The 19,353-nt window shown below is 45.4% G+C and overlaps 1 protein-coding gene across 4 annotated transcripts in view; it reads right to left on the reverse strand.

The window, feature by feature from the left end:
- Positions 1-19,353, reverse strand: part of ctnnal1 (catenin (cadherin-associated protein), alpha-like 1) — a 367,498-nt gene that overhangs the window by 132,561 nt on the left and 215,584 nt on the right. Inside the window, exon 2 of one of the 4 annotated variants that reach the window (XM_085987994.1) lies at positions 17,241-17,359. The exons of the other annotated variants lie outside the window; for them this stretch is intronic. The gene's annotated coding sequence lies outside the window, so the exon portion shown is untranslated. The remainder of the gene's footprint in view (positions 1-17,240; positions 17,360-19,353) is intronic. 4 annotated transcript variants of the gene reach the window in all.

A 19,353-nucleotide genomic window follows, 5' to 3' on the forward strand; every position in this document is an offset into this window, starting at 1 on the left:
ATAGCTGGCGTAGTAACCCAGGAGGCCAAAACCAGATGACTGACATGGAATAGCACCAATATAGTAACACAGTGACAGTTTCAGGCAGGAGAAAGCATTCGGTCCATAAACCCACCCATCCACATTATTCCCTTGGCGCATTTTTAATATCCCGGAATTCTAGTTCTTGACACGAACCTGTCTAGTTTCCTCCTGAAATCCATTAATATTATTACATGCTCATCACTTGTGCTGGTAATCTGTTCCACATATTATCACCATTTCTGTAAAAAGGTTCCTCCTGCATTTCCTATTTTTTTTTGTCGCTCTTAATTTGTAAATACCACTCCTTGTGCTTAAATTCTGAACATGGCAGAAAAGCTTACTTGGATCAAATTTGCCCCAAACTTTTTGTTATTTTAAACATTTCAGTTCTTTTTCCAAGTGACAAAAGGTAACAAATTTTCCCTCGCAAGTCATTCCCTGAAGTTCTGCGAGAAAAATAAAAGCAAAGTGAGAAATGCAATAAAAGGACCGTCAGTACCAACATGGCTGCCATTATAAAATGAAAGGCAGGAAAAAGGCTTATGTTTTCAAGTTCTTTATTCTTTCTATCATTTCCTTTTTATGCCTTAGTCTCTCATCAGCGAGAGCCTCAGACCAAATTCTACCGGTCTCATCTGGCCCAAAGATTACGGAAGGTTACAGTGGATAAGTCTATGGGAACCGGTGTCCTGCCCATCCATTTCCCAGTACAATTTCCCCCAACTCTGCACAGGTGTCAAATCCAAGAGATATATGTCACCATTACAGCGATCTCTGGCCACATCCAGATGTACTGCTACTTAATGCCACATACAGAAACAGGTTTTGATTAACTAACTGCATTAAGTATTTTAGAATTCATAACTGCATAGTCACATTTCACGTAATAACCAAGAGAAAAATGAACCGAGAAACAAAGAGTACTGGGAATGCAAAAAGAAAGCATTTAAACAGATTGCTCTCCTCCTTTCATTTTTTTTTAAAGAATGCTTTTGTTATAGTAATATGCTCACTGGGTCTCCGTAACACCAGGGCAGACTGGCCATCAAGCAGCGGTGCGAAGTTCCAACCTGCTTCCTCACTGTGCCACTACTTTCAATAATCTCCATCAAAAATCTTCCCATTTTCTTTTATACTATTTCCCGTTCTTTATTTTTCCATCTTGATTAGTGCGCCTTCGTTTTTTTGCTTTTTAAAAAAATTATGTATTTCCCCTTTCTTCCTCACAATTCACAGTCTATGAGCAGTTACAATAAAATCACGGGGGGGAAGGGGAAATCAAGAATAAACAAGACTTTAATTAGGGCCTACCAACATTTGTACAAAAAGCTTCTATAAGGTCCTAGTGTCTGTCACAGAAAGAGCTCGCATTTATATAATCGCCTTTAACAACTTCAGGGGATCCCAAAGTGCTTTTCAGCCAGCGAATTACTTTGAAGCACTCACAGTTGTAATGTAGGGAAACACGGCAGCCAATTTACGCACAGCAAGTTCCCACAAACAGCAACGAAATAAATGGCCAAATGTTGACCAGGACAACGGGAGAACTCCTCTACTCTTCTTTCAGTAGTGCCATGGGCTCTTTTACAGCCGCCTGAGAGTGCAGACAAGCCTTGCTTTAACATTCCATCTGAAAGATGGCACCGCTGACTTCCTCAGTACTGCACCTAAATGCCAGCCTAGATAAATGTTCAAGTCTCTGGAGTGGGGCTTGAGCCCACACACTTCTGACTCAGAGGCGGGGGTGCTACCCACTGAGCCGAGGTTGAAATCTTGTCAAGCCAAACATACAAACGCATCAGTATGAAATACTGCAATGCATATAAAATAATTATAGTATTTTAATATATAATTTAAGTCATCCATATATAGCACACTCACGAACTATTAACTGATTATCAAATCAACCGGTATAGACCAGGAAGGGCCAAGGTTCAATCTCTAGAGTGATAATTGGGCACTACAATTAGCCTTAGTGTCGCTAGGCTAGGGAGGGAAAATAATCAGTTAAGACTACAGCTTCTGAATGCTATCCAGTGATAGCTGTGGAGAAGACACATGCACACACACACACAAAGGGCTGGATTTTGTCAGTGTGGGCGGGCTGGGCCGTGTCAGGTGGAAATCGTGTCAGGACCCCGACTCCTAATTGATGTGCTGAAAAAGTGAGATTTTCCCCTAATTGGGTAATTGATTTCCTGCGTGTGGGAACCCCTGGCCCAATGAGTCTTTTCATACAGAAAGTCGCCTCCGATGACGTCATCAATGCTGTTGGATTTAAAACCTGCAAGCAGCCTTGCTTCTTCTGGAGATTGCAAAGGCTCTGCAAATTGTATGAAGGGGGAGTTGATTTCCCGACAATGTCCTCGATTTGATGAGCCCTCCCTCCAAGCTCTGGTGCACGGAGCAGATGTAATAAGGAGGTGCTGTTCCCTTACTCAGGGAGAAAAAAGCCACCCCAGCAGCTAAAGCTGTGTGGCTACAAGTGGCCCAGGAGGTCAACTCCATTTCACTGAGCCGCAGAACCTGGCTGCAATGCAGGAAGAGGTTTCATGACCTTCTCCACACAGGAAAAGTGAGTATGACTTTCCCATCACCCTCAATCTGATCCCCATCGCTTCTCCTCACCAGCACTCTGCTTTGCCAACCTCTTCCTCCACATCCCACTTGACACTTACATCCCTGCACCCTTACCCATTCCCTCTCTATCTAAGGTCACTGTCATAAATCGCAACTTCTACAAGAAGTAACTCAGGAAGTACTACTGAACAACCAGCTGAGGGCGCCGTCCGAGGAGTATAAATACTCGGGCGTGGGCCCAACTTGGCCAGAGACAATCTGGAAACAGGAAGCTAGTGACGACTAACTAGACCTCCATGGTTTGTTACAAGTCGATTAAAGCCTTGCTTTATGTACAACCAAGTGCGTAGTGAGTCTTTATTACGTCAGTCACATTCACTTAACTATTCGACCATGCAGCCCTCACACTCCCTATCACTGTGATGCCATGACAACAACAACTTTCAACACACAGGGAGGGTCCTTTGTATCCTTCTAAGCATCTATGCTATAGATTCTCTACACTGACTCCTTCATTCTCACTCAAACTCCACTTGTGTCCCTCATTGCAGGAAAAGAGAGCCCACAATAAGAGGGAAAGAGCCACGTCAGGAGGAGGGCCACCCTCAGTAGCCCAGCTCACCGCCTGGGAGGAGGTGGCCCTGGAAATCGCCGGGATCGAGAAGGATTCCCAAGTGGGGGATGGACAGACGGGCGCATTGCAGCAAGCTGGTGACAGAATAGTTTGGCATCTCTCTCATTGACATTGCATGAGTCACTGATAATGAATCTGATGCTCTAACAGATTGACTTATCATCTGCACCATTCAATATTCATGTAACCTTGACCTCACATCTCTAACTCTTTCCTTTACTCCCCCACAGGACCATCGAAAGCCCCCGTCCCCACTGTCCAGGAGGAAGAGCCTGAGCTTCCAGACTCCTCAGAGGAAGCTGCAACCTCTGAGGGTGCAGCATCAGCAGAATTCAGAGCACCCAACACCAGCGCAGACACTCACACCTCGGTGGGACCTTCGCGAGATAGAGTACTGTTGGCACCTGGTGTATCACAGCTCACAAGTGAGCATCGGCAGATGGTGGACACAGGGACAGCAGTGGAGAGTCCGCGTCGGAGGGCGCAGGACTGTGCCAGCTCGGCTCAGCTGCATGTCGACCCTGTGCCTCCAGGTCCATCCAGAAAGAGAGCGGTGCTGGAACTCCAGGAACAGGTGCAGGAGTCTCTGGCAGGTTTTGTCTCCAGGGTCGCTGCGAGTGTCGAGCGAATGGAGGAGTCCATCGCGAACATGAACAGAGCCTTTGTGGAGGCATTGGCGCATGAACGCATCACAACAGAAAGGATGGCAACCTCCGTGGAAAGGATGGCTAAAGTAGAGGAGAGGATGGCTACGGCCATGGAGGAGCTAAGTCGCCAGAGTGTAGAAAACATGGTGATTGTTCAGAATAGACTGACATCTCTTGAGGAGCGATGGTCAGCTATTGAGCATAGAAACCAGACCTTCATGGAAGTCCTCTGGAGTAGAACTTCCAGTGCAGAAACGGGTCCTCATGGCCCCCCTGAAGTGCAGCAAGGTGCTGTCAAGCTACTTGCTAGCTCTGAAGTGGGGCTAACCCATGAGAGGGATGTTGGTGGCAGACAAGGAAGTGGGGGCTCCTCTCCAAGCGCTCACACAACCATGCCACTGCAAAGCCCTTGGTCAGAGTCCCACCAGAGTCCTCACCCAACTGAGATGGGCGTCTCATCCCCTACACAGCCGCAGGAGCAGCAGACTGTTGCCGAGCCCTCACAGGTTCGCAATCCCAGAGGCCGACTGCCAAAGGTGTCGAGACAAGAACAGCAAGAAAGTGAGCAAGGGGCCTCCACATCTGCTGAAGCCACAGGGGAAGCACCACGTAGGAGCACGCGTAAGAGGAAGATAATGCACAAGTAGTCACAAGGGTAGTCACTTGGGTGTTATGTTGTGTTTATTTTTGAAATGCCACCAGTTGCTTGTTGTGATAAAAAATTCTGATGCTAAACTGTTGAAGTTGTGGCTTGTGTCATTTCGCAAATGGGACTTCCACATTGAGGGCTTAGGGCGACTTGCAATTGTCATTATGGTGGTCAGACTGATACGAATCCGCAGGTTCTTGTCCATTGTTGATGCTCAGGTAAGAAGGTGCGAGGCAAAAGTGTTTGATTGTACAGGCTAAGCAAATGTGACCAACATGAGTATGTCCCTTGCATCCCGGGCAGCAATATGGTCGTGCTCTAGCGCCTTCTGGCCTGTGACTAGCAGCTTGGCACTCCTGTTGATGCTGCTGTTGCTCATGGTTCTGCTGCTGCCGCGGCTGGTCTTCATCCGAATCTGATGTCCAGGAGGAAAGGAATTAAATGGTCGCCATGCTTCTGGTATATGCCTCAGTTGAGGACGCGCTTAGTCAAGGTAGGGAGAGGGGTTTCCCAGCAGGTCCAAACTTCCACACTGAGTGTGCCTGCTACAAGCTCCCCCCAGACCTGAAACAACAAAGTTCTGCCACCTGCAAATGATCATTGGTGAAAACTCCTTTGTAATGGTGGAGCTGCAGCTGTTCGTAAGCAAGCCACTTGTGAGGCCGCCAGCATTACCTGGCGTATTCCAGAGGAGGCGTGCAGGATGGGGGAAATGTGTTAAAGTCGGAAAGGCCTCTCAAAAAAATGGGATTATAGAGGCAATTAAGTGGCTGTTAAGGGTCTTAAGGGCCTATTCCGCCTCTTGGAGGCGGGATGGAAAGCGGGTCAGAAAACACGCATTTGGGAAAATTGCTCGGAGGCGGGATGGAGGCAGCACCGGGCCCGCCCACCAGTTTTTGCGATTTTAACTCCTCTCACGCCTCCAATCCCGCCTCAGAGACATACAGCACAGAAAGAGGCCCTTCGGCCCATCGCATCCGCGCCGGCCATCAGGCCCTGTCTAATCTAATCCCATTTTTCAGCATTTGGTCCGTAGCCTTGTATGCTATGGCATTTCAAGTGCTCATCCAAATGCTTCTTGAATGTTGTGAGGGTTCCTGCCTCTACCACCCTTTCAGGCAGTGAGTTCCAGATTCCACCACCCTCTGGGTGAAAAAGTTCTTCCTCAAATCCCCTCTAAACCTCCTGCCTCTTACCTTGAATCTATGCCCCCTTGTTATTGACCCCTCTACCAAGGGAAAAAGTTCCTTTCTATCTACCCTATCTATGCCCCTCATAATTTTGTACACCTCAATCAGGTCCCCCCTCAGCCTTCTCTGCTCTAAGGAAAACAACCCCAGCCTGTCCAGTCTTTCTTCATAGCTGAAGCGCTCCAGCCCAGGTAACATCCTGGTGAATCTCCTCTGCACCCTCTCCAAAGCAATCACATCCTTTCTATAGTGTGGTGACCAGAACTGCACACAGTATTCCAGCTGTGGCCTAACCAGCGTTTTGTACAGCTCCATCATAACCTCCCTGCTCTTATATTCTATGCCTCGACTAATGAAGGCAAGTATCCCATATGCCTTTTTAACCACCTTATCCACCTGTTCTGCTGCCTTCAGGGATCCATGTACATGCACACCAAGGTCCCTCTGATCCTCTGTCTTTCCTAGGGTCTTACCATTCATTGTGAATTCCCTTGCCTTGTTAGTCCCTCCAAAATGCATCACACACTTTTCAGGGTTAAATTCCATTTGCCACTGTTCTGCCCATCTGACGAACCCATCTATATCGTCCTGCAGACAAATGCTACCCTCCTCACTATTTACCACCCCACCAATTTTCGTGTCATCTGCGAACTTACTGATCATACCTTTTACATTCACATCCAAATCATTAATGTAGACCACAAACAGCAAAAGACCCAGCACCGATCCCTGCGGTACCCCACTGGACACAGGCTTCCAGTCACAAAAACAACCTTCGACCATCACCCTCTGCCTTCTGCCACTAAGCCAGTTTTGGATCCAATGTGCCAAGGCACCTTGGATCCCATGGGCTCTTACCTTCTTGACCAGTCTCCTATGCGGGACTTTATCGAAAGCCTTACTGAAATCCATGTATACCACATCCACTGCACTACCCTCATCCACACACCCAGTCACCCCCTCGAAAATTTCAATCAAATTAGTCAGACATGATCTTCCCTTGACAAAGCCATGCTGACTATCCTTGATTAATCCTTGCTTCTCCAAGTGGAGACTAATTCTGTCCCTCAGAATTTTTTCCAATAATTTCCCTACCACTGATGTTAGGCTCACTGGCCTGTAATTCCCTGGTTTATCCCTACTACCCTTCTTGAATAATGGTACTACGTTAGCTGTTCTCCAGTCCTCTGGCACCTCCCCTGTGGCCAGAGAGGTTCTGAAAATTTGTGTCAGAGCCCCTGCAATCTCCTCCTTTGCCTCACACAGCAGCCTGGGATACATCTCGTCCGGGCCTAGGGATTTATCCACTTTTAAGCCTGCTAAAACCGCCAGTACCTCCTCCCTCTCGATGCTAATATGTTCAAGTATATCACAGTCCCCCTGCCCGATTTCTATGCCTACATCGTCCTTCTCCATAGTGAACACAGATGCAAAAAATTAATTTAAAACCCCACCTACATCTTCTGGCTCCACACACAGATTGCCACTTTGGTCCCTAATGGGCCCTACTCTTTCCCTAGTTATCCTCTTGCCCTTAATAAACTTATAAAACACCTTAGGATTTTCCTTTATTTTGCTCGCCTGTGTTATTTCATGGCCCCTCCTCGCTCTCCTAATTTCTTTCTTAAGTATCCCCCTGCACTTTTTATACTCCTCTAGGGCTTCCTCTGTCTTTAGTCCTTTGTATCTGCCAAAAGCCCTCCTTTTTTTCCTAATCCACTCTCGTATATCCCTTGGCACCCAAGGTTCCCTGGGCTTGTTGGTCCCACCCTTGACCTTTACGGGAACATGTTTGTAGTGTCCGTGTGTAGATAAAGACACTGAAAACAGGAGTTGGTTCATAGGTATTTACGAAGCAAGTCTGGGGGGGGTTCTAAAGGATATACACAATACACAGGTTTATATAGCCCAAGTGGCAATTACCGGCATTACGCACACCTGGGGCTCTTAAAGGCACATACACCACAATTCCTCCCCTTCTAGCTAACTAGTACATCATATTTTAAGTAATTATTAATTACATGTTATATGCAAAATAATATACATTGCTGTATTAATTAATTATAAGTTAGTCTCTCAGGAGGCTTCCTGACTCGGTCCGGATAACGCCTCGGGGGTGTAGTAGTTTCTGGTGGTGTAGTAGGTTCTTCTGGCAAGGCTGATTCGGCTTGAAGGCCAGTGTCGGGTTCATCGGGCTCCAGTATCACCGGATCGGAGGTAGATATGGGTATCTCTACTTCATCGTTAGATGTATAGCGTGGTGGTGTAGGTTGTCCCTTTTCGGATGACTTGATGATTTGGTCAGCATGGCGCCTTATTATGCTTTCTCCGATGTCCACGGTATACATCAGTGGTCCTAGTCGTGTGCAGATAGTTCCAGGCTGCCATTTATCGGTACGGTAGTCCCGGGCCAAAACCGGTTGGCCTATCTGGAAGGCCCTAGCTGGCCTTTCATTCATGCCCTGAAACTGCCGGTTCTCCACGTCCCTTCGGATGTTGGACTTGACCAAATCCAGCCGGCATCTTAGGTTTCTATTGTAGAACATCATGGCGGGAGTTTGGTTTGTAACCATATGTGTTGCATTCCTATATGCAAATAAGAAGTTATCCACCTTGTGCTGAAGTTTTATGTCTTCATTACCCATGGCCTTTATGGCCTTCTTAAAGGTCTGGACAAACCTTTCAGCCAATCCATTGGTGGCGGGATGGTATGGGGCGGACGTGTAGTGCTTTACCCCATTGTTCTTTAAGAACTTTCTGAATTCTTCGGACACAAATTGCGGTCCATTATCAGAACATATCTGTTCCGGCAGCCCATTCCTGGCAAATATGGTCCTTAATACTGTGATGGTTTTTTCCGTGGTGGTGGAGGACATCTTTATTACCTCCGGCCACTTGGAGTGTGCATCAACTGCGATTAAGAACATTGAATCCATAAATGGACCAGCAAAGTCGATGTGCACCCTTTGCCAGGGAGATGAGGGCCACTCCCATGGATGTAGAGGGGCCTGTGGCGGAGCATTTTGGACCTTCTGGCATCCTAGGCAGCTCTTGGTCATGTCTTCGATGTCTCCATCGATACCTGGCCACCATACAAACGCCCTAGCTAGGTTCTTCATTTTCACTCCACCCAGATGCCCCTCGTGAAGCTCCTTTAGCACTTTATCCTGGAGTTTGGGTGGAATCACCACTCTGGATCCACACATCAAGGTTCCTCGGCACACTGACAGCTGTTCTCTTCTTTGCGAGAATGCTGGCAACAGTGGTTCGCCATGTGCTGGCCATCCCTTCATTGTTAAATCATAGACCCGTGAGAGAGTAGGGTCATTTCTGGTCTCCCTTTCAATGGCAGAATTTGTCACCGGTAGACATTCCACTATGGTAGAGTGGAATATCTCTACTGGGTCTACTGTAGGTGCCTCTTCTATCGTTGGCAACGGCAGGCGCGATAAACCGTCAGCATTTCCATGCTGCTTTGACCCTTTGTATTCAATGTTGTATTGGTGTGCCCCTAGAAAAAGGGACCACCTCTGTAGTCTTTGTGCCGTCATAATGGGGACACCTTTCTTAGGGTTGAATATGGAGATGAGGGGTTGATGGTCAGTCAGCAAGGTAAATTTTTGTCCGTGTAGGTAATGGTTGAATTTCTTCACTCCCCATACCAGGCTGAGTGCTTCCCTGTCTATCTGGGAATAGTTACGCTCAGCTGAGTTCAATGAGCGTGACGCAAAAGCTATCGGCCGTTCCAAGCCATCAGGGAATCTATGGGACAATACCGCTCCTATGCCGTAAGGGGATGCATCGCACGCCAGTCTGATTGGTAGTGATGGGTTGTAATGAGCCAAAACTTTCTCGGATGTGATTAAGTCTTTACATTTATGGAAGGCACGTTTACAGTCTTCGTTCCATTTCCAAATCACTCCTGTGTGTAGAAGATCATTAAGAGGGTGTAGAATAGTTGATAAGTTCGGTAAAAATTTATGATAGTAATTTATTAATCCCAGGAATGACCTTAATTGTGAAACATTTTCAGGTGCTGGGGCTTTTATAACTGCTTCAATTTTTTCAGGTGACTTATGCAACCCTTCCTTATTAATTATGTGGCCACAATATGATATCTGATTTTGGAAAAATTCGCACTTGGGGCGATTTGCTCGTAGGCCCCGTTCTTTCAGCCTAGTGAGCACCTGCTCCAAATTGGCAAGGTGCTCGTTGTCGTTTTCTCCTGTTATAAGGATGTCGTCTAGGTAACACTGAGTCCCCAGAATCCCTTGCAGGACTTGCTCCATAGCTCTTTGCCAGATAGCTGGAGCTGATGCTACTCCAAAAACCAGTCGATTGTACTGGTACAGGCCTTTGTGTGTGTTTATTGTGAGATACTTTTTAGAGGTCTCCTCAACCTCCATCTGTAGATATGCCTGTGCCAAGTCAATTTTTGTGAAACGTTTTCCTCCGGATAGTGAGGCGAAAATATCTTCTATCCTCGGAAGAGGATACTGTACCGTGTGAAGGACCGGGTTTACAGTCACCTTAAAGTCCCCACAGATGCGAATTTTTCTCTGTTCCTCAGTTATTTTTCAATGCTTTTTTCATGACTGGAACGATGGGTGTTGCCCATTCGCTCCAATCTATTTTGGATAATACGCCTGCCTTTTCCGAATTCTCCAGCTCTGCCTCGACTGCCGGACGTATTGCGTATGGCACCGGTCTTGCCTTAAAAATTTTTGGAATTGCTGCATCTTCCACTTTTATTGAGGCGGTGATGCCTTTCAAGGTTCCTAGTTTCTCTTGAAACACTTCTTTGGCATTGGCCAAGATGTCTTTTAATCGTTCAGGTATGATGTCATCCTTGTTTTTTTCCTTACTGGTCACCGTCAGTGCCTGAATGGAGTGCCAGTCTAAACGTATCTTCCTTATCCATTCACGTCCCAACAACGGTGGACCACCATCTTGTAGAATGTATAAATACAACTTTTGTATTTCTTTGCCGTTGTATACCACAGGCACCTTTATTTTTCCTTTGGGGTATACTTTCTGCCCCGTATATGTTTTTAAGATAATGGATGTGTCTTTTAGAGGTATATGCGAAAATAGCCTCTCGTAATCTCGTCGATTTATTACGGTTAGAGCTGATCCTGTATCTAGCTCCATTTTAACTGGGGACCCTGCTATTATGAGGGTAACCCAAATGGTCTGGTAATCTTCATTGGCAATTACATTATGTAATTTGAGAGAGCTTAGTCTCTTGTTCCCGGAGTCGCTATCGCTCTTCTGGTCTTTGGAGCTACTGTCCGTCATCATTTGTACCTTTCTGTGCTTTTCCTTATTGATTCTTTTCCCGTTAGTGGATTTTTTATTTTCAGATCGGCATACACGTGGAATGTGTCCCATCTTTCCGCATCGCCTGCATGCTTTTTCTTTGAACCAGCAATCCCTCTGGTCATGGTTGGATCTGCCGCAGCGATAACATCTCTCGAAACCCCGTGTCATTTCATGGGTGCCGAAGTCCTGTGGCCTTTGCTGTATCTTTGCCGCTCCTATTGCACTGAAAGCCTTGTCCAGTGTTAAATCTTTTCCAGAAGATACCTTTTTTTGTGTTTCTACACTTAGGGGATCGCAGATGAATTTGTCTTGCAGAGAATCTGCCTCGAATTGGCAGTGTAGGGTATCAACAATCTCCTCAAAATTCTTGTCCATCGGTTCGGCTGGAGTGATTAAGTTGCGTAACAGCTTGTATGTTTCTGCGCCCATTAGATCCAGAAGCACTGAAGCTTTTTTTTCATCTTCTATTCCATTTGCGGTGCAAAACACCTCCACTCTTTCTACATATGTGGTCCAATTCTCTATCTTATCAAAAACATCAATATTGCCAAAGTTAGGCTCTGTTTCGTTATCAAAAGCATCCATATTGCCAGACTTAGGCATTTAAAAAAAAAAAGATATGGCGCTTCCCGTGCTTTTTTTTTTCTCTGTAGCAACGATATGGCGCTTCCTGCGCTTTCCCGCCGCTGCTACCGATAACAACGCTGTTTTACTGTGGTTTCCGTTTATTCACTGTTGGAGACTCGTTCCCGACGGAGGTCTAAACGCTGACCTGCTTGCCGCGCCGGCCGTCTCCCGAGTGCACCCTCCCAGTCCGTTATTGCTTGCCTCCGATTTCGCTGCCTGTCTCAGCTGTGGAGCCCAATGCTGGAGCCCCAGCCTGACGCCCAGGAAGGATTAGCGCAGTACCTGCCACCAGCTTGGACAGCTGGTGAAACCACAGTTTCTATAACTTCCTTGAGTCTTCTGGACGCTGGAGGAATCGATGTCCTTGAGGTGCTGCCGAATTGCAGGTAAGTCCGTTTCCACTTCGTCGCCACTGTAGTGTCCGTGTGTAGATAAAGACACTGAAGACAGGAGTTGGTTCATAGGTATTTACTAAGCAAGTCTGGGGGGGTTCTAAAGGATATACACAATACACAGGCTTATATAGCCCAAGTGGCAATTACCGGCATTACGCACACCTGGGGCTCTTAAAGGCACATACACCACAATTGCTCTTAAAGGCACATACACCACAATGTTGCCATTGTACTCTCTCAATTTCCTTTCTGAAAGACTCCCATTGCTCCGATGTGGATTTTCCTACAAGTAGCTGATCCCAGTCCACTTTGGCCAGATCCTGCCTTATCATATTAAAATCGGCCTTCCCCCAATTTAGAACCTTTATTTCCGGTCCATCTCTGTCCTTTTCCATGACTACCTTAAATCTCACCGAATTATGGTCACTGTCACCAAAGTGCTCACCTACTAACACTTCTACCACTTGCCCGGCCACATTCCCTAGAATTAGGTCCAGTACCGCCCCCTCTCTTGTAGGGCTTTCTACATGCTGGCTCAAAAAGCTCTCCTGGATGCACTTTAAGAATTCTGCACCCTCTAAGCCTTTCACACTCTGACTATCCCAGTTAATATTGGGGAAGTTGAAATCCCCCACTATTGTCACCCTATTATTTGCACAGTTCTCTGAGATTTGCCTACATATCTGTTCCTCTATCTCCCCCTGACTGTTTGGGGGCCTATGGTACACTCCCAAAGTGCTTGCCCCCTTTTTGTTTTTAAGTTCTACCCATATGGCCTCATTAGAGGAACCTGTTAATATATCATCCCTCCTTACAGCAGTAATTGACTCCTTAATTAATATTGCGACACCCCCTCCTCTTTTACCCCCCGCCCCTGTCTCGCCTGAAGATTCTATACCCCGGAATATTGAGCTGCCAGTCTTGCTCCTCCCTCAACCATATCTCCGTGATAGCAACAATATCATACTCCCATGTGTTCATCAACACCTTCAGTTCATCCACCTTATTCGCAAGACTCCTTGCATTAAAATAAATGCCATCCAGCCTTGCCCTACTCCCTTGTGCCGTTACATATTTGCTCTGCCTTCCAAGCTGACTTGTTTTTTCCTCTATATTTGGCTGTACATCACCCCCTATTATAGCTCCACTCTGTATCCCATCCCCCTGCCAAGTTACTTTAAACCTCCCCCAACAGTGCAAGCAAACCTCCCCGCAAGGATATTTGTCCCATTCTGATTCAGGTGCAACCCGTCCGACTTGTCCAAGTCCCCCCTTCCCCAGAAGCAGACCCAGTGATCCAGGAAACTAAAGCCCTCCCTCCTGCACCAACTCTTTAGCCACGCATTCATCTGCTCTATCCTCCTATTCCTATACTCACTAGCACGTGGCACCGGGAGTAATCCAGAGATTACAACCTTTGAGGTCCTGCTCTTTAATCTGCTACCTAGCTCCCTAAATTCTTGCTGCAGGACCTCATCCCTCTTCCTACCCATGTCGTTGGTCCCAATGTGAACCACGACTTCTGACTGTTCACCCTCCCCCTTCAGAATGCCCTGCAGCCGTTCAGTGACATCCTTGACCCTGGCACCAGGGAGGCAATTGGAGGCAACAAACCATCCTGGAGTCACATCTATGGCCACAGAAACGCCTCCTCGGGCCTGGCAAAATCGAGCCCAATGCCTTGATTCATACATGAACCCAGCTTTCTGTTTGAGGACTAAACAGTGCTTCTAGTGCCTGTGGAACTGTACCACAGCGGGAAGCAAAAACATATATATATATTTTTTTTTAAACAGTACTCTGAAGTTAGTGAGTGACTGAGTTAATATAAAGATAGCAGATTGGTGAAAAAGTTAATATGGGGGTGATGCAGGTTTAACTGACACCTGTATTCTAGGAAAGTGCTTTAACAGTAACATTTGATTTATAAAAACATAGAAAGTTTCAAGAAACTACAGCAGTTGTAAGTGGTCTATGTGCTTAATGGGATGAGAAAAGGGTTTTATTCCTATTTGATTGAACAGTTTTTTATGGCTAAAACAAACTTTATAATCTCAAACGTGAAAAAATAAACAACAAAGTGTTGGTATAAAAATGTTTCAACTGGCATATTCATCCTTTAACTGGTAACCATAGCAACAGTTCACAAAAGCAGAGCTTAGTGGCTGCCAGGAAAAAATGAACCTTCTGGGTCGGACCTTAATTACAAATAGAGAAAAAAGAATGGGTACGAGGGCACACTACATGTTTGCTCTGGTTGGGAGTGTAGACAAAAGAAATGCTGGAGTACTGAGACCTGGAGTGTCTCTCAGAAGATGCTGTCTTCAAAGATTGGAATATAGGGCACAACCTCACACAGATAGCAATGCCAGAAGAGGTCTCAAAAAGGGATTATCTTTCTAATGCATTCAGAGAAAATTGCACTTTCACAGCATCCTATGAAGCACAAAAAGGTGAGATGAAATGAAAGGGAGAGAGAAAAAGAGGTAGTGCAGTGTATACCACTCTTCTAAAGAACAGAGGACAGCAATTGAATGACATGGTTATCCTGGAGGGTCTGATTAGACAAATAAGTAAAATAAAACCCTTGTTTTACAGGAAACTCTTTGGTATCCGGCACCGACGGTTGATTAAAAATTCCGGATAACGGAGAGGTATATCTACCGAGGCTATTTTTAACAAACAAAAATAAAAAAATCAAGAAATGTGCAGTATAATTGGGTACTCACCTAGAGAATGTGTTAAATGGATGGTAGAAGATTAAGGCCTAAAAATTCGGTGGCGCCTCGCCTGGGCGCCGGAAGTCCCGCCCCGGAAGGAGCCAGGAGCGCCAGCGGGATATTCAGTTTGAGCGCCCCAAACGGAAACGGGGCGCTGCTCGAGGCGCCTCGCGTCCCTCTTGGGGCGCTGAAACTGAATATCGCAGCGCAACGTGCCGCAGTGCCACACGCTGCGGCATGGCGCGCTGCGGTACTGCAGGCCTTCCTCCCCTTCTTAAAGGGGAGGGGCCTGCACCAGCGCGATCTCTGATCGCAAGTGCCGGCAACAGAGCCCGGCACCGAGGAGAGGTGCCAGGCTCTCGGGACACAGCCGGCACTGCCCGGGGGGGATCAGGAGGCTGGGGAGGGCGGCGCGAGGAGGTGCTGGCAGACGACCACCGAAAAAAATGGTTGCCCCGCACCTCCCCTTTAATTTGCGCCACTACCGCCACAGGTAGGCCCCCCTGAACCGGTCGCGATTTGCGACCGGCGCTACGGGGGGGGGCGCGACCCAATATCGCATTCGGGGCGGTAGCAGGGCGCTGTGCACACCAATGACGTCATCGGTGGCGGCGCAGCGCTACAGGCTAACGCCGCCATTAGCGCCCCGCTAAATTTCACGGGAGGCGTGGCCAGTGGTGCTAAAGCCACTGAGTGCCCTCTTTAGGCGCTAACTGGTGGCGCAGCCCACCGAATTTCTAGGCCCAAGTACAGTAATGCCAGTTGAGGGTAATCCATAACTCTTTAATTACTTAACAGTAAAACAAAACTTATAAACGACTGTATTAGAGAATTCCGGATATTTAGGTGCTGTTTAAACAAGAGTTTCCTGTACATCAAAAATAACAAAAACCTTATTTCTGTTTAAATCAGTCAGCAATGCCAGTAACTTTCCAAAAGACCAGCAGTGGGCTGAGTTTCTTTTACTCTAAAAATTAAAATGGGGGCGGTCAACATTAACCCTCCAGTTCTTGCTTCCAAGTTGTAAATAATGTCAACAGTTGCCTTTTCATGTTTCTCAAACAATTCTGCAGCAAAACCACCAAGTGTGTCAAAATATCCTTGAACAGGTTCCAAAATAAACTGAATTAATAGTTAATCACTTGGGTCGACTTTAATTCCCAGCGAGAAACTGCGAGAGTCGGTTTCACGACCACCCTTGGCAGAATGAGGCCACAGCAATTTCAACCGCCAAGCCTCATTACCAGTCCGCTTCCCGCCTCTTGCTCTTCTTGGTCCCACAAAGGAAAGTTTAAAAACTTACCTTTCAGGGCCTCTTCACATCCCAATCCTATTCTAACTTGCCTCCGGCCTGGCAGGAAAGCCATAGTGGCTTCCCCATTCAGGACTGAGCTAAAATGCCCTTGGGTCCGACTGATGTTATTGGATTCCATTCGCATTTTTTTGAAGAACCCTGTCAGTTTTAGGCCGGAGCTTTTGCCGCCTGCTCAGTGGAGCAGGTTAAAATCAGACGCAGCAGGATTCAGGTGGCTTTGCAGCGGGTAAGTAACCTGGAGTATTTTAACTGCCCACCCGTCCGGTTTCCACCTGGTGGGTAGGGTTAAAATTCCCCATCGTTTTATCTCTCATTAAATCCAGCACCTATTTAATAAGCAGAGGCCATATTTCAGTCACAACAAGCCAACTTCACAGACTTCTAATTTGTAATTTAGCATTGATCTTTAGATGCACAAGAGAAGCAAATGCTTCCATTTTAAATTTAAACATGCAAATAGAGCATGCTTTGCATTAGTCTTTCTAGTTGCTGATCAAAAATATTGTGCAGATTCAAATGTACGTTACTGTCATTTTTAAAAGGGGAAGCCAAAAATAACAATAACCTGGGGAAATGATCAAAACACATGTCGGGTGCTATTTAATTCAAGGATTAAAAGCTGGGCTCAGAAGTTTGAACCAGTATTTCCCTTGTAGTCTCATCGTTCCTGTCAGTTAGCTACTAATACCAGGTATTTGTTTCAAGCGTTGTTCAAACCTTCATCAATGTTAATCAGGTCTTTGAGCCCCAGCAGCTCCATCACCGATGCTTTGGAAATCAATTTCACTGCAGCACACAGCTGATCTGTTCAGCTACATATAATCTCTATAAAGTTAGATCCGAAATGTCTGCTTTGATCGAAAATTCAAAACAAATTATAATTGTGGCTATGCTGAAAGGTCATTTCCCATTACAGGTAACATTATCTGTGTCCAACTGAGCACAGCTGCTGTGACGGAAACTGCAAATTGCTTGCCCAGACATTAAATGCCGTGAGTGATTTCTGAGAGAGCAAAACAGTAGCAACAAGCAAAATTTTATTTTCAATTCATACAAGAACGTTCATCTTCAATCATGTCCACATCAAAGTTAGATGCATAGGATACAAGTCAGATAAATAGTTCAAAATGTATTTACCAGGGATCCAGCTAGAAATAAAATTAGAAGCACAAACATTGCTGCTCTTTGTCAATGTAATAGTTGTGTTGTTTGTTATTCCCTCTCAATTCCTGAAGTCACCAGGGGTGAAATTGGGCCTGGGCGGGGACACAAAACAGGCAGAATCACATTTGGCACCGGTTATACCACACGCCCGCTCTTCAGTCAGTCTGTAATTGTTTTTTTTTTAAACCTTCAGTCCAGGAGTGACTAATGGTTCTATAGCATTTTCACTTAAATCACAAATATTGCTGACTTCAATTGAAGTGTTGGTAATACTGACAACCCGAAACTTCCCTTATATTTACACTGACCAAAATCAACACCAAATCTTTGTGTGAGTGCAATTGTTCATTTTTGGGGACACCAGAAAAAAAATTCAGCTACAAAATCAGAACTGCACAAGCTTTGACAGCTAGGCTTATGTTGGAACCAATTTGCTATAGGAAAAATCACATTTAAGAAAGAATTTGGATTTATTTAGCGCCTTTCACTTAGCCAAGCATTTAAACCAATACAATTGTTGTGTGATACTCTTATTAATAATCTCAAACTGCTCCCATCACTATCACTGGCAGTGACAGTGCCAGAGCCATAATCAGCTGTACATGACTCCAGTATTACCTAGCTCAAATTATTCTAGACAAAACCTAAGTTTGGAAGGATAAAATCTAGAATCAAATTATTTTTCACAGTTCAAGCAAATACAATAAAGGTGATTTTCTGATGCTACTTCCCTGGCATAAATCCTCACTAGCAGTAAGATCAATAGTGAGACTCAAGCTCGCTGGAAGTGGTCACAAAAAATTATCCCAAATGTGTCGATAGAGCATCGCACCTCAAAAGTGCCTATGACACTACGAAGTATATGTAGGGTAAAAATAAGTAACCACTGTCTACTGTATTAAGGTTGCCATGTTGATTGTCTCAAATATCCAATAGAGTAAATGTGATCAATTAAAAAATTCAGTAGACAGGTACTAAAAGCTACCAACCAATCAAATCACTTAATTTTTTTCCAAAGCTACCAATCACAAACTGGAAGCACCAGAATTTTGACCAATCAAATCTCTCAAATGATTTTTACCAACTTCATTCACAGACCATGTTGCTTTTTGACACACTGACTATTTATGTTTATTTTATAAATTAAACACAAAAAAGTTCTCAAAGAAATTACTACACTTACACATATAAATATAAAGAAGGGCAGGTAAAAAATCCATCAGACCCACCACCAGACTAAATATGGTGCAACTACGCACGCTGACCCACGCTGTCCCATCCCTAATGATGCAATTTCTTGGAAGGCAAAAAAAAGAGTGGGAGAGAGAGAGAGAGAGAAAGACTTCAAGAAAGCATGATAAAGTGTGAGGGAAAAAAGCCAAACACAAGAAAATTCAGATATCACAATGAAAAAGTGTGAAACAGAAAGAACAGATCACAAACAGAAAGACTGAGGCACACTGGAAGTAGGAAAGAAGCAGAGAAGCAGTCACAGAAAGAAACATTCACATTTAGTCTCATCACTTGGACACATCTTAAAGCACTTTACACACAATTCATTACTTTTGAACTTCAGTAACTGTTATGTGGCCAAATGCAGCAGCCATTCTGTGCCAGCAAGGTCCCACAAACAGCAAGCAGACGAATTACCAGTTTATCTTTTCTTTAGTGGTATGTGTTAAGGGAGGAATGTTGTTCAGAACCACAAGGAAAATTCCGTAGCCTTTTTCAAATAATAGTGGGATCTTTAATATCTGCCCGAAACAGGCAGGCTGGGCCTCAGCTTAATATCTCCCCCAAAGGACAGACATCCGATAACACGGTACTGCGCTCAGTACTGCTCTGGAGTGACAGCCTAGATTATGCGCTAAAAGAGACAAAAACATTTTTGGGCCCTAAGCAATACTACGGAAAATCAATTATGCTGTAGAATGCATTGAGCATTACATGGTACAAAACGTTCCTGCCATTAGAAAACCTCGAGTAATAGCATGGGAGAAATATGCTGACAGGATAAAAATTTCACATGCTCACCATTATGCTATATTGAAATTGCAGTGAACAAACCCAAACACAGTATGGCTGT

This window comes from Somniosus microcephalus, chromosome 5 (genome assembly GCF_052327205.1).
Source record: "Somniosus microcephalus isolate GS21.2 chromosome 5, FLI_Smic_1.0, whole genome shotgun sequence".
Lineage (NCBI taxonomy): Eukaryota > Metazoa > Chordata > Chondrichthyes > Squaliformes > Somniosidae > Somniosus > Somniosus microcephalus.